Source organism: Episyrphus balteatus, chromosome 3 (genome assembly GCF_945859705.1).
Source record: "Episyrphus balteatus chromosome 3, idEpiBalt1.1, whole genome shotgun sequence".
NCBI lineage: Eukaryota > Metazoa > Arthropoda > Insecta > Diptera > Syrphidae > Episyrphus > Episyrphus balteatus.
The window spans coordinates 35,474,460-35,488,717 of NC_079136.1; the positions used below are offsets into that span (position 1 = coordinate 35,474,460).

Sequence of the window (14,258 nt, forward strand, 5' to 3'; positions counted from 1 at the left end):
ACATAAACAACAGTGCTTATTTGGATGCGGATTCATCGTAGCAGGCAGACTTCTGAACTAAACGAAGCGAAACTAAAAAAGTTTGATTTGGAAATAGATATTTCTTTAAAGTTTATTTGTTTGGTGTAACCAAACCAAATATTTTATACATTATTGAAAAGGTCTTAACGTCTTCTTTCTAAAACAGTCAAAAAATCTAAAATTGGTGAAAATTTGACGAAGCTAGATTTTTTTCAATGGCTGAAGGTCTAAAAACCTTTTTTTGCCTTAAGTCGAAATTTTAGTGCTTAACGGAATTTTTTTTTAGTTCAGCTGTGTCAGTGGAAGAAAATAAAATTTTGCAACGTTTAAACATCCATTTTTTTTTCTTGTGAATTGCACTAAAATTTTCTTTCAGTAAATTGTTGTGTGTACATTTGGTAATATGTGTACCAAATTTCATTAATTTTTATTTGTTCATTACTGAGATATAGTCATTTTAACGGGTTGGGGTCAAAATTCTGCCGGGGTCAAAATTCTTTTGTCAAAATTCTGCTTTCAAAATTCTGCTTTACAAAATTCTGCTTTCAAAATTCTGCTTTCCAAAATTCTGTTTTTCAAAATTCTGTTTTTCAAAATTCTGCTTTTCATAATTCTGCTTTTCAAAATTCTGCAAAAAATTAAAAAAGGGTTTGGAAAATGTTAAAAAGCGCGCGCTTTTTAACATTTTCCAAACCCTTTTTTAATTTTTTGCAGAATTCTGTAAAATCATCTTTTTGAAAAATTATCTGCTTATTTGATTACTTACCTACATAATTTGTCATTTTTTAAATGCGAATTAATTTTTGTTTTATAAATGAATAAATTTGAAAATATTAAGAAAAGGTTTTTAATATTAAACATTTCCGAAAATAACTAAAAATTTATTAATTTATCAAATAAAGATGAATATTCAAAAATTTGAATAAGAAAAGGAATACACAACATCGGTTCCAATTAGTATACATATTTTATTTGAAAGAAAGTCAGTATATGCATTTCAAAAAATATTTGCGACACTTAAATAAAAAAATTTAGGAAAGTACCAATGTTGAATTACATTAATGAGGTGTATTTTTCTTTAGCCAGCGCATATGCTATAAAAAAAAACAGAATTAGCAGAATTTTTTTGTTCAAATATAATGCTGGCAGAATTTTGAAAAGCAGAATTTTAAAAAGAAGAATTTTGAAAAACAGAATAGAAAAAAAGCAGAATTTTGAAAAACAGAATTTTCGCTGAAAAAGCAGAATTTTGAAAAGCAGAATTTTGAAGCCAGAATTTTGACCCGATCCCCATTTTAACAAAAAGACGTAAGAAATATTATTTTTTTTTGTTTTTGTCTATAACTTAACAAAATTGAAATTTTTGTTAGCTCTTTTGAACATATTTTTGGCAAAAATACATTGAAGATATTAAGTGCAAAGTGAAAATTTTGCTAAATTTGTTCGTGTTTCCTAGAAAATATCGAATGTGAAAATAATTGAGATGACCTAAAAATAAAATTTATCAAATCAAATTGAAATTGGTTTTGAAAAAAAAAATAAGTTCTTAAAAAAATTTGCTTTACCTACTAAAAAACAATAAAGTTCTATCGATTTTTATTCAAACAAAAATTTAATTCACAAAAACCAAATCCTTGCCATTTAATTCGACCTAGATAAATACAAATGAAAACCTTTTTTTTCCACAAAAAAACATAACCACAAAATGGTTTAAAACCAAACAGACTCAACTTATCCAAAATGCGTTATACTGGGGATACCCTCAAATAAATGTTAATGTGACCGATATCACAATGATTGTGGTCATTGTGGTACACACGAAATTATGTGGGTATTTGTATAATATTATTCCCAATTCTCCACAAAAACACAACACTCCCTCTATTCTAAAAGCATCCAATAAATTAAGGACGAACGAAAAACATACATGCATATATTAAACCATTTTCAAATAAGGATACAAATAGGTGGTAGGTTTAGTTTCGCCATTATCACTTTTAGCTAAAACCACACAAATTCTAAATATTTTCCACCACGCTAAAAACAGTTTATAGAGGCTAAAAATAAATCCAAGGCGAAATAATGGGCAAGGATCAAAAGTATAGCAAAAGAGTATACCCATTCAAAGGAATTTATTGTCCACCATCGTATCGTCGTCCTTAAAGAACAATATAATAACCACACACACACACACATATTATACAGCCAATTTATTAAGCAATTTTTGTATCACCTCTAGTTGCTCCCCAACAGCAACAACTTTACGCGGCTGGGGTCGACTTTTAATAGCCTAAAATTGAATTATGAAACAATTTGGCCCAAGTCCACAAAACAAAGAGGATATCCCGTATGCAGAGCATATAACCGTAAATGGTAAATATATTTAAATGATAAATTCCTTAAATGAAACAAAAAAAAGGAGGTATTCTTCCCCGCACCTAGAAGAGCAGATAGCATTATGAAGCAGAAGCACACAGTAAAAAAAAAAAAAAACTCTTACTCTCACCACAAATGAAGGTCCTTTTCGGATCGGCTGGCGAAAGGATGAATTATAATTTATATTCACTAAGGCACAGGGGTGGCCAGGGCAGCCCTTTGCCTTTGGCACCCTCTAAATACGCACACCGCAATAAATTTCTAGCACCATTGAGAGTAGGTAAATTCAAATAAATTGCTAAGGATGGGTTTGGGATTGGCATTGGGGATGATAGCCAGAACACCCACCATCTTTCATACACACAAGGTCAATACCGTTCCGTATGGTTACAGATAGAGGGTGCTACATAAAACACTATTGTGTACCCCGAAAACTATACTACCTCCTGTGAGAGAGAGGCTGAAATTAATGACTCCGGTTAGCATAGTTCAAAACAATTAGTTACTTGTATTCGCAAAGTTAACATGTTTCAAAAAGTCGTAAAGCAAAACGCAAACCAGCCTCAGACTCTCACTTTTGGGTACTCACTTATGTGTGTTAGCAACTACACCACTGCTGTACAAAATGATGATCTCTTTCCTGGATAAAGTATATCCCCCGTTTTTGTATAGTTCTATCAGAGTTTGTGTGGTTTTGTTGTTGGTTTGTTAGTTTTATGCCCAGGAAGAGGCGAGAGAAAGAAATAGTTCTTTATGAGAGCATTTCTCGCACGAGGAATCTAATTATACGAGAAAATTCAAACAGGGCTTACACATGGCTTTTGTTTTCTTTCTTTGTGTATGCGAATTTTCACTCTTGTCTGCGTGTATGTGTGAATTTTTCGTTGCAAAATTGAACCCATACAGAAGAGTGATTTTTGCAGCTCCAGGCTACAATAATATTGATTCTGGAATTGAAAGTTAATCTAAAGAGTCTTAATGCAGTATAGGAAGAATCAAAGAGAAGGAAGAGTTTCTATCTACTGTCTACTTGGTATAAGGTTAGATGGTTTGGCCGATAACAAGAACAATGGAGGGTTTTTCTATTGCAAAAGAAGCGTTTTGTGGGAGAAAGGAGTTAATCTGTAAAAACTCGTTCAAGCCTTTTCAATTGCTGTTCGAAAGCTGTGTCTAATATTTGACTTTTGTTTACGTTCACTTGTTTTCTCGTAACAGTAGCAATTGCAAGAAATGTTTTGGGTTTTTGCTTGAAGTTTCTATGACCTTCTTGTAGAATACTGCCTAAATACTTCCAGATCAGTTATTATCGTATGGGACTCATATTTGTTGAAAGTATGCAATAAAGCTGTAAGACACTTCTAGGCAAAATTTCACAAATGAATAAGCCGATATCTGAGAAAAATTTCAAAATGATGAAGAATATAGTTATTTGTTAGAAGGAATGATGCAGTTATTGTATCATAAGTTCGAACAAATTTGTTTTATGCATGTTTTAGCCTTTAACTCTATCAAATATCATACATTTTGGTTAAAAAAGTAGTAGGTGTTATAAGTGTTTTCAAGCATTTACTTAAGGTTGCCGAGCACTTTTTTTTTTGTATTTTAGAGGTGGCACCGGCAATATAGGTATAGTTAAATTTTAAGTGTAAACAAAGTTCTTATCCCCAAAGAAGATTTTTAGTGTATTTTTCATTTGAATAGGGTTGCCGTATTTGTAGGCCTACATTTCTTAAATTCTTAAATAATTTTTTGATTTTAGCCACTATTAAGGCTCTTATATGGCAATTTAAAAATGTTCGTATTTGATCAAACTACAAATATATCACAGTTTATATTAGTTTTGTGACCAATTTTTCCTTTAAAATAAGGTTGCCACATAAAAATTCCTATTTTAAAAGTGGAAACCCTATTTATTTTTTACTTATTTTTAATTTACTTTACTTACTTTATTTACTTATTTTTAATCTCTAACCTAATGAGCTAAGTTACTCAAGGGTCATAGCTTGGACTATATTTTGAACCCAGCCAGAACTATCATAATTTTTCTTCAGTTTTACGCACCTGCACCTCCCTTTCGGACTTCGCGGCTTACGGACGCGAGATTTTATCATATTGTAACGAATTTCAGAACTTCTGTTTAAGATAAATGTCTGAACACACTACCTACTACACCAAAGGTAGAAATGTGAACTCACCTTTAATAATTAAGAAACTACCTACCCTCTGAACACATCCCAAAATATCCCACTAGACTGGAAGTATGAAGCGCCCCCTCCTGGAAAGGAAGTTTCGAGAAGCAAAGACGAGAACCTTCGAAGACATTCTCGAATCTCGAAATTCCGGTATAAAAGGGCAGCGTAGACACCGACCGGACACAGTTTAATCTTGAAAGTGAAAGAGTACAGTACAAAGTGAAATAAAGTGTTGCGAATTGTTAGTAGTAAATAAAGTGATTTAAAAGTGTATTTGTTTGAGCGAATAATGAAAGTAAATTGAGTTGAAATAAAGTGTGTTCTTATTTGAACGGAAATATAAGTGGAAATTAAATAAGTTTTATTGTGAACCCGGAATAAAACATTACAATATTTTAGAGGTAGATCAGATTTCATGCTATTTCAACGAATCAAAATCCAAATTACTCAAGACCAAACGATCGATAAAAGTGCATCAAGCAAGGTTACAGAACAGAAGCTTCCACCAGTGAAACAGGACAGGTCACGATAGGCATTTTTTTATGATTTGTACACGGGAGAAAAACATGTCACCTTAAAATAAGAAGTTGCGGACATTAAATTTCACCACCTCAAAATAAGGTGATGTCCGCTTAAAATAAGGTGATTCCACTTAAACTTAGTTAAATTTAATGTGAACTGCATCTTATTTTAATGTGAATGTTCATCTTAAAAATACCGAAAAAAAAAATAAAAATTTTTAAATTATAGTCAAACTTTAGCTTTACTTGCAGTTGATCATACTTATTTCCAACAGTGAGAAAGCACGATGGTAAGCCACTCGTCTTGTAACCCAACAGTTGTAGGTTCGATGCCCGGTGTCTGCCAGTTTTTTTTTTTATTTGAAATTAATGTAATTTGTCACCTTAATTTAAGTTTCACCTTAATCTTAGCATAAAACCATGCAGAAATCCGCTTAATTTAAGGTGCGATCCAGTTGATTCTATGTGGTTTGTTTGTTGTACGTTCAACCTTTTGTCGAGGGATTATAGCTCTCCCAAGTATCTGCACTATTGATCCAATTGTACAGTTCGCCGATTTGAGGATCAGAAGTAAAGCCCTGATAAGTTGTTTGCAAAGTGACTGACTAAATAATACATCTTTAGAAATTCAAATAAAATCATCTGCAAGAGTCGAAAGGTCAGTCCAAAGATCATGAAAAGATTTTCTTAATGTAAAAATTATTTAAATGCTCCTTTTGAATAAAACCTCGAAATCGTTTTTGAAATCAAAGTTACCTTACCAACGGAAGTATAGCCTCAAATTTTCCTGTGAAAGGATGTATTACATTGGTTTCTGACCAGAAGATTCTGTAGATCAAGACACAAAAAAGAATTCAGATATCGAACTGTTTGTATTTTGTGGTTTACACCCAACTCTTAATCTGGCACAACCCTGACATAGACATAACTTCTATTTTACTAAACTATTTCTAACCTTTGATCTGGTAAAAATAGTTCTCTTGACCTAGATACAATATACCATTCCTGTCCTATTTGATCTATTATAAACATATTTTAAGAAACCCGGTGAAGTGAAAATCACTTTACCAAAAAGCACATCTATATAAAGACCTTAACTTAAAAATAAATCTTCCATGTCATTCACATTTGACTTTTGGGGATTACACCACGTTGTTGACCTGACTTTATAATCACACTGTATCCGCTTCATCAATTTGCAACTTTGAATATGTGTTTTGTTTGGTGCGTTACGTTTATAGGAACCAAATGAAGACCAGACAAAACCTTACTTCCAATATGAATCCTAGTGTGGCGAATAAAACAAAGTGCTTTCCCGTTGATATGCGAAAGAGCCGAAGAATTACAAACAGAAGAAAAAGCAAGAATAAAAGAACTTATCCCAAACTTGTCCCTTTTTTGTTCAAGTTTTGAAGCAGGTCCTTTGGGTGGCTTGTCAAAAAGAGGGTGAATGTAACTTTTTGTGTTTGTTGTTTTGCAATTCCAATACAAATGTTCAATTTTTGAAAACAAGAAAAAGTTTTATTACAATATTTTCTATTCGCATTCCAAAGACAAACAACTAAACACACGACTAAACAGAGCAGAGAGCGATTATAGTCCTAAGTTATAGACAAAAACTTTAAGGTCTCATTCTCTCTGTTTGAGTGTCTTTTCTGGGAGGATTTGTGAGACCTTTTGGCATAGTTATTCGCATCTCTTCTCTAATCCCGGTAGATTGTTGATAGTCGGATCCCCTTGTCCTTTTGTTCTTTGCCAATAAAATATATATCGCAAAAGGATATGGATGGAAATAGAACAATAGAATACGAAAAAGGACCCAAAACATTACTTACAGACCTGGTTGTTAAATTTTTTCTCCTGAAAACCAATTAATTTTCCGTTGAATGAAAGAAAACAGAGATCAAAACGATGATACTATCGAAGAAGCGGTAGAATGGGGATGGGGGTTGGGGGTGGTTTATGGGAGAAATATGTCTGCGACACTATCATCTCGGGCAAAGCTGAGAAAGGTTTCGACAAAAGTTTTTCTCTCCTTGTTCTTTCGACACAGAGGCTTGTCCCTTTTTTTTGTGTTGTGTTGTCGAAGGATTCGTTTCTTGCTCTTTGCAAAAAAGGGACAAGAGAGACAAAGAAAAAAATAAATTAGATAAAATGTCACAATGCAATTATTATTGTATCCATGGCTGCGTATTTGTGAAACTAATACTTATTAGGGTTGTTTTTGTCGCTAAAAGAGTCGCTGAAGGATTTATCCCCAAATGACAACAGGAAAACATTCAATATTTTCGATGTCTGTTATGTGTATTTTAGTTTTCCCTAAAACCTTAAGTATGTTTACAAATTGAATTAATGAACGATTTATTTGTGGTTCATAAATATGTACGATGGAAACTATAGTTAAGGTTTGATTTGTTGGGATTATCATAATAACTACAGTTCAATTTAATTGAAACATTATTCAAAGCTTTAAATTGAGGGGTATTTTAATTGCTTAATACATATTATTGTTAGAAAAGTTTACTATTATGAAAGTCTGTCCATTCGACCTTTAAAATAGACCGAGACCGAATGATAGCTTTTTGATTCAGAATCGTCTCTATGATCAGTTTTTTTAAATTGACACAGATTTAAGTAAATTCGTTTTTCAACATTTTGAATTTAAAATTTCTAATTGTGTTTGTATGTTATACAGTATCGGACAAAACATTTGCAACTCAAAGTGATATTGAACAAATTAATCTATTTCGTTAAAATTTTAATCAATACTTAAACAAATTTTAATACGTTTCTAAGGCTCATTATCTTAAGTAAATAAAAATAAATAATTTTATATATAAAAAAAACTAGGCTAAATTGAATGCTGTAACCTCAAATAACCATGCGACAAAACAATTGCAACTTTTAATTCAACCTTAAACATGCCTGAAAAGCTTCCGATACGAGTCCAAAACGCGCCTGAAACGCGTCCGAAACGCGTCTGAAAGGCGTCCGAAACGCGTCCAAAACGCGTCCGAAACGCGTCCGAAACGCTTCTGAAACGCGTTCAAAACGCATCCAAAACGCTTTCAAAACGCGTCCGAAACGAGTCTGAAACGCGTCCAAAACGCGTCTGAAACACGACCAAAATGCGTCAAAAACGCGTCTGTAACGCGTCTGAAACGCGTCTAAAACGCGTTAAAAACGCGTTCGAAACACGTTTTAAATTAATTGTAATTTAAATTAAAATTGTTAACCTGCCAAACAAAATACCAAAACAAGTTGATTTGTGTGTGTCTTAAACATGGCCACACTATAGGCCGATTTTCAGTAAAAAGTAAATATTTAGAGATAAACTTGGTATTTTTTTTTGTATCTTTATCTAAATTGATTGGTATTTAAAAATATTTCTGATCTTAGGCGTGTTTTTTCTACAACTCAGTAGCTACTCATTTTTTTTTTTTATTTTATTCGAAAAACAATAAAAACAAATACTTACTTGTGTAATTTTTATTATTGTTTTGAGAATAAAATGAAAAATGAGTAACTACTGAGTTGTAGAAAAAACACGCCTCTTATTATAATCTTTATTTGAGTATTTACAAAAAAATTTCAAAAATCTGTGTTTGAATAAAATGTACCTAAGCCTGTACTGATATAGGTATGTACCTACTCTTTTTTTCTTAGAAAAAAATCATAAATCATTCTGACTCTGAATACAATTCCTTAAAGCAAATACTGATCAAAATTTAACTGACTCGTATCCTTATAAAAACTCATAAAGAAATGCTAATTCAATCAATTTTGAAAATATTAAGAGACCAATTTGCAACTGAAGCATCTGTCTGAAGGTCTTTTTGAAATGAATCTTCAACAGCAAGCAAAAAAAAAAAAATATTAAATAAATTTAAAAGGTAGGGTATTTCTGAGAAAGAATAATGCAGGTACTCACTTATTTATCATTCAAGGATACACTTGCAAAATAATAAAAAAAAAATAAATATAAAATTGCAAAATAACATCATTGACCAAACTTCAATGAAGCACATTTTAGCTTTTTATTGTTGTTGTCATCTATTGATCACAGAAAAGTAGAAAAAAAATATATTTTCTGCGTCCTTTTTTTAAGGATTTTCATTTCTGTCATCATAGAGAAGGTATTATTCCCCTAGCTTTTTTTTTTCTAAGATGAAAAATTTATTTTTCCATTTGACGAACATCGAAATAGGTTATTCCATAGACTGGCAGCAGGTCTGGGTCTCTACAATTGACAACCCCAACCTCAACCGAATCTATCGATTCGGTATTCGTAATAAGTCATCTATTCATAATGGAATCGAAACAGTTTGGGGACACCACCTTCGTCGTCGTCCTCGATGATGACGAGGATGACGAGGACGTCGACAACGTTAGAAATTGTTTTGAGTTTTCCTGCAGATTTGTTTCTTGTTTTCTTTTTTTTTTTTTGCAAAACCTTAGCGTATGCAGGAGTTTATTTTAGTATTTCTGAAAAAAGAAAAACATTGAAACCGGCGGCGGCGGGCGGTAGCGGTGTGGGCTATAAGCCCTCGCCGGCGTCGCTATTGCCGCCAACTTAACGAATGTTACATCCTTTTATACGGGAAGCTGGACAGGTACAATTGAGCATAAATATATACTTTTTCTGCACCCAAGGGGCAACGAAGGTCTTGTCACATGTGTGTGCAAGTGTATGTAGAGTGTCTGTTTGTGTAAGGGAAAGTCAATTCAAAATATAGTGAAGCGATGGCAAACAAATACAATTCATCTATATGAATGTGATGATTGTTACCTGCTCAAAATAGCGATGACGAGACATCGTGTCTTCGCTGGGCTTAGACTCTGACACAGAAGCGACAACAACTAGATACTCTAGCAAATGTTCTTTAAAAGAAAAAAAAAAAGAAGAAAATATATTCACGTACAATGCAACATTGGAGTGTCCTTTGCTGGCTAAAAGCTTGCACTACCTTTCCACATTTCCTCTAGAGTACCACCATTCAGGCCTTATACAACAGTTTACCACCCCCACAATGGTTCCTTTTTTTTAAGAATCAAGCCTCCTGTTTGGTTCGCTATCGTCGCTTTTCGAAATGAATAAATTTCAATTGTCGGGCTTTGATATATACACATAGAAAGTTTATTCATACAAATACTAACGTGCGTTTGAGCTGCAATCATAAACTGAATGTTGAGCTATTAGTATGGCAAGCATACAGTTTTTTTTTTTATTTCGATATGCATGAATCTAGTATCTAGAAGAGTGGAGCATTAAAAAAATCAACCGGAAACTTGGGTTATTTACTGTACTAATTGTCCAACATTTATCGACAAAAGGTGGCCCTGTCAGACGAATCATATTTGACTTCCAAGAATGGAGTTTTGAACTCTTTAACGACGATTTTCTTTCTTATCAACACAGACAATTTTGCGAGTTGAGACAAAAACACTGAAAAAAAAACACTTTTATTTACATTCTACACATATACCTACGCAGAAAAAAAGCACCTTAAAATAAGATAATCTCCATTTTAAATCCCATCTTCTACGTTTTTTTTTATCAAAATAAATGGAATAAGCTTAAAATTAAAGTGAACCGTTCATTTCATTTGATAAGAATTTGTTTCTAAAAAATACAACTAAAAATAAAAAATTACACATTAATATGATTACGTCTTAATATAAAAAGATTTTCTTAAAAAAGTCAATCATTTAAAATTAATGTGGAAATCGTTTAAAGCCCAATTTATTTAGTCTCGCCAATAAAAATCAAATCGCATACGAATTTTTAAATTTCCCTCTTTAAATGGCGACTTTAAATTTAATGGAGTGAATAAATTAGGCCTCAATGTTTGGTAGCTGAAAAACTTAAACACATTTTGAAGTTTTAATCAAACGTTAGCTTTACTTGCAGTGTATCACACTAATTTTCAACATTGAAATAACTTGATGGTAAACCACTCGCCTAGTGACCTAAGAGTTGTAAAATCGAACCTAGTGGCTGCCGGTTTTTTACAAATTAAAATGTACACACAAAAATATCATGATTTTCTTCTTTAATTTAGTAGTAGTAATTATTTAAAAAAAAAACACATTCAAGAAATTAAAAAGATTTTTCCGCTTGATTTAAGACGAAAGTCTTCTGTAGAAAACCATAAAGAAATCCGCTTAATTTAATACAGAATCTGCTTGTTTTTAGCTGGTCTTTTTACTCCGTGTGAACTGCCGATTTATTTTTATTATTTTTTTTGAGAGTTTTCACAAAAAATTAAAAAAAAAACTTAACTAATAACTAGGACCGAGGGTCGATTCTCGTTCTGTGATATTTTGAAATGAAAAAAATTATCACAGCTTCACATCGAATTCGATCCTTGTTTTGTGAAAAAAATTAAAAATATGTCAAAATCTCTTCACATGATAAAATATTTATTACAAACAAATTCTATCGTGAAAAACAACTTCCAATGATTGCTCAGACGATGATTTCCATGCATTTTAGTAGTTTAAGTCGAAAAAAAAAATGCTACAAAATTGCTTTTAACTTTTTAAACTTATTTCTAATTGAAATGCTTTTCAAATATTGCCCAAATTTTTAAATCAAGTGCTGTCTTGCATCACAATCAAATTGAATGCAAGAGCTAATGAGGATTCCGTTGGCACCGCATAGTTTTTTTTCCGTGTTGTTTGCAAAACTGCAACACCTTACCTATACTAAATGCCTAAATCTGAGGTAAGGTAGAGGAGCTTTTCTACCGTTCATCATGCAATGTTCTTAGGAAGAGGATGAAGAACGTGTTGTAAGAATGGTACACGCGAGAAGATTTGAAGACAAAAAAAAAGGGTAGAAACAATAATTAAAAAGCACTTTTTTGTCAATGCCATTTTTATTTAACCTTACAAATATTTGTAACCATAACCATAGATCTTCAAATGATAACAGGCAAGATTAAAGCTGCTGCAGTAGCAGCAAATGCAGAAAAGCAACTACCAAGTAAGTTTCTGATTTTGGATTAAATCATCACCGAAACAAAACCGCGAATCTGCATTTTTGAACATTTCCACTTTAATGCGTTATTGAACTTGTTATCGGTCCCTCTATTCATTTCGTGGACCCCAATCCTTTAATTGTTGCCTATAAGAGTCTAGGAGTCCGTTACACGAGTTTCCATGAGTTTGCATTAGTTCCAAAACTTTGAATCCATTTTTCTCAGAACTATTTTTTTTTTTATTTCAGATTTGTGGTTTTGGCATTGTGCCCACGATATCTAACAATTCTTCCCCAAATGCGTCTAAATTCTGGTTTTCATACTTTACGTTTCAATTTCTTTGATTTATTCCTATAGAAAATTATAAAAAAAATGATTGTTGGTCTTAAATATAGTTGCATATAAATACAAAATTGATAATACCTTACTTTTATTAAAAATTAATTTCACAAAAAAAAAAAATCAATTGAAAAACTCAAAAATGAAATATAAAAATGACAGAATTTTTCATTTAGTACTTTTTAGAACAGACTTTTATCACAGTGAGTTTGAGAATCGCTTTAGGCGAGTGCCTGTGAAGTGATAAAATGAAAAAACTCTGTGAAAGCTGAAATGATATTATTGTTATCACTTCACAGCTTCACAGAACGAGAATTGACCCTCTGATGGGACCTAACTGACCTCGGATTCAGTTTCAACGTATCGAAATAAAGAACCCTTTCTTTGCAGCCGTCACATTTTATTTCTTATTTGCTGGTGTTATCATTTTACAAAATAAGGATGCAGCTTTTTTCATCGACACAGTTGAACCGTGTATCATTTGCAGCATTCTTGTAAAAGTTTCGCATTTTCTTCGAGATCGTTATTGCTTGAGACCAATTCAATCCGAAAAGGACAGTGTTATGGTGTCATTTGGTAAAAATAATTTCATTATCCAATCATTTAAGAGGTTTCAGAACACAAATTCAAAACGGTCACTGGGGCGTATGCGTAACATTTTGTTTTTGTTTTCAAACTTTTTTAATTTAGATTTTTTTTTTATTTTTGTAAACAAAATTCATCATAAGAATTGTTTGCAGTCAAAATTTAACATTTAAAATGGTGGTTTGGACTTTCTTGTTTCGTCAAATTGTATGATATCAAACACATTTCGCTGTCAAGCAGAACCGTATTTAAAGTGGAAAGTTCTGATGTACTATATGTGAAAAAATTAGTGTCGTGCCATGAAAAAACTTCGGTCTTCGAAAAAACTATTTTTTAACCTATTAAGTTTTATGTCCTTGGTATTGTTAAGATAGACGTGGCACATGATTATATGTATAATTTGATTTTATTGAAAAATTTTATTTGAAAAATAATCTTATTCAAGTCGCGGGCCATATAAATAAAATAGAAATATGAAAATATAAAAAGAAGCCTTAGTAATCTCAAACATAGGTACTAAGAAATGACGTGTTTTTTTTTAAACTTGTACTTGTTGAGTTTTTAAAATTTGGTCAAAAATGGTTTAAAAAAAAAAAGTAGTATGGTGTGTTCCATGCTTCCCAGAAGACAGCACTGAAGGTTTCATTTGCAGATACCTGCAGACCTGGAGGTTATGGGCAAATTAGTTTTTCAAAAAACTCGATTTTGATGGATACAAAAAAGTTTCAATTTCTCAGAAACTATTTGTCAGTGTATTTCTGAAATTTCCGCAGGAAAAAATCTTTACAAGGGTTACAAAATTTAGTATTTAATTTTTTTTTTTTATCTAAATCAAGCATAAAACAGCATACTTGGACTTAATTTTGATTCAGAACAACAAAGTGAAACCTTTAAACTATTGTACACAGTCTTCTGTACTACAAATATTGTGAAACTTTATGAAATGCAAATACAATTGAAATTGAATAGAATCGCATCAAAGTATTTCAAACGGTCACTGGGGTGTATGTGTAATTTTTTTTTAGAAATATTTATTAACTAGAAAATAAAGTTTGTATATTATTATCTGTTGACTAGAATTATATAGTAGTCAGTTAAAATTCAACAAATTGTGTGGTGGTGTTGGATTTCATGTTTATATTTTTCCATTGATACCATTTGTTCCGAGTTTTAAGAATAACTAAAATGGTCATACTTATTGTGACCTTATACGAGCATGTATATGTTTTGGCTTTCAAGTA

At 31.9% G+C, this 14,258-nt stretch overlaps 1 long non-coding RNA gene across 2 annotated transcripts; it reads right to left on the reverse strand.

Moving 5' to 3' along the window:
• Positions 1-11,972: 11,972 nt before the first annotated feature.
• LOC129916753 (uncharacterized) lies at positions 11,973-12,737 on the reverse strand. Of its 2 annotated transcripts, none has more exons than XR_008772544.1 (2): positions 12,522-12,737; positions 11,973-12,444 (listed from the first exon to the last, which is right to left on the reverse strand). It is a non-coding gene; the product is annotated as an uncharacterized LOC129916753 (long non-coding RNA). The 2 variants fall into 2 exon arrangements; XR_008772545.1 differs by having other exon boundaries at positions 12,517-12,737.
• Between the last annotated feature and the right edge of the window lie 1,521 nt (positions 12,738-14,258).